Source organism: Halichoerus grypus, chromosome 8, assembly GCF_964656455.1.
Source record: "Halichoerus grypus chromosome 8, mHalGry1.hap1.1, whole genome shotgun sequence".
Lineage (NCBI taxonomy): Eukaryota > Metazoa > Chordata > Mammalia > Carnivora > Phocidae > Halichoerus > Halichoerus grypus.
The window spans coordinates 10,294,151-10,296,407 of NC_135719.1; the positions used below are offsets into that span (position 1 = coordinate 10,294,151).

General features: G+C 37.4%; 1 pseudogene; it reads left to right on the plus strand.

Moving 5' to 3' along the window:
• The first annotated feature begins 266 nt into the window (after positions 1 to 266).
• On the plus strand, positions 267 to 1,149 carry LOC118538273 (S-formylglutathione hydrolase pseudogene; annotated as a pseudogene).
• Positions 1,150 to 2,257: the final 1,108 nt, after the last annotated feature.

The window sequence follows — 2,257 nt, forward strand, 5'->3', positions numbered from 1 at the left end:
ATTGAAATTACTAAACCATTAGCTACTCTGATCATGCAAAAAAGGGGAGATAACACTAATTCTCCATATCAGAAGTGAAAGAGGAGTTATCACTACAGATCCTATGGACATGAGGAGGGTAAGACAGTATTCTGAACAAGTTTAAATGATGAGGCCCCACCTTTCCACTCTGGTTGCTGCTCATTTCCCTGCCTGCCACCAATCCTCGAGGATCATCCATCCTTTGGTGCAGACAAAAAAGGAAGTAGCAGTTGGTCAGGAGAGGCATGGCATTGAAACAGATTTCCAGCAACAAGTGCTTTGGAGGATTGTAGAAAGTTTTTGAACATGACAGTGTCAAACGGAACTGCAAAATGAAATTTGCTACCTACTTACCACCAGAGGTAGAAACTGGAAAATGTCCTTCACTGCACGGTTGTCTGGTTTAACTTGCACTGAACAAAATTTTATATCAAAGTATGGTTATCATCAAGTGGCCTCTGAACATGGCCTTGTCGTCATTGCTGCAGATGCTAGCCCTCATGGCTGCAATATTAAAGGAGAAGATGAGAGCTGGAACTTTGACACCAGTGCCAGGTTTTAAGTGGATGCCACTGAAGATCCTTGGAAAACTAACTACAGAATGTACTCTTATGTAACTGCGGAATTTCCCCAACTCATAAATGCCAATTCTGCAACAGACCCCCCAAAGGAGGTCTATTTTTGGCCACTCTAGGGGAGGCCACGGAACTCTGATTTGTGCTTTGAAGAATCCTGGAAAGTCCAAAATCTGTGTCAGTATTTGCTCCAATTTGCAACCCAGTGCTCTGTTCTTGGGGCAAAAAAAAAAAGGTTTTAGTGGATATTTGGGAACAGATCAAAGTAAATGGAAGGCTGATGATGCTACCCAACTTGTGAAGTCCTATCCAGGTGCTCAGCTGGACATACTAATTAATTAAGGAAAAGATGACCAGTTGCCTACAGATGGACAATTACCTGATAACTTCATATAGCTGCCGGTACAGAAAAGAAAGTCCCTATTGTTTTTGGATTACAAGAGGGTTATGATCATAGCTACTACTTCATTGCAGCCTTTATTACTGAGCACATCAGACATCATGCAAAATACCTGAATGCGTGAAAAACTTCAGATAAGAGAATTTCTTCAGGATTATAAAATTGTAATAAATAGAACTGCAGGGTGAAAGGATTTCAAGACATTGGATTTCATAGTGCTAAAATGCATCATTCCATAGTTGCATCACTTTCTGAATAAATATATAAAACCTGAAAAAAGAGAGACTATTATGAACAACTTTAAGGTGACAGATTCAACAGCGTGGATGAAATGAACACATTTTTTGAAAAATACACCTTATAACTACTGACACAGGATCTAGCAGGAAAATTGGTAAAAACTTCTGCTAATCAAAAGATACATTAAGACAATGAATATGCAAGCCACAGACTGGGAGGAAATATTTATAAATCCATTTTCTGACAGAGCACTTGGTTTGAGGGTATGTGAAGATTTTTTATAACCTGACAATAAAGAGATAAAACAACAATGGCAACAACAACAAAAACCACCCTCTAGAAGAAGAAAAGATTTCAGGAAACACTTTGCAAGGATGATACACAAATGGGAAAAAGTGCTCAACATCATTATTCATCAAGGAAATACAAATTAAACCTCAATGAGATACCACTACACACCCACCAAATGGTTGTTTGGAAAGATTAAACAATAATGTTGGCAAGAATGTGGAGCAACTGAAATTCTCCCATATTGCTGGTGGGAATATAAAGTACAATCACTTTAGAAAGTTTCTGGAATTTCCTTATAAAAGTAAACATACACTTACCCTATAAATCCAGTCACTTCACTGTTAGGTATTTACTCAATGAAAATGTATATTAAAAAAAAACAAGACTTGTAGAAGAACATAATAGCTTTATTCATAAAGCCAAAAACTGGACACAGTCCTCATGTCCATAAACATGAGAATGCATAAGCAAAGTATTGTAATCCATCTGTGGAATACTACTCAGCAGTACAAGAACTATTGATATGTACAGCAATAGGGTTGAATATCAAAAACATTTTGCTGAAATGAGGAGTCATTACTATATGGTTTAATTTACATGGAATTCTAAAATTTGGCCAACCCAATATATGCTTGAAAAAAATCTAAAAGTGGGTGGGGATTTACTGAGAGAAAACATGAGGGGATTTTTGGGGGTTACAGTAATGTTCTTTGTTTGAAGAGTTTTGGGT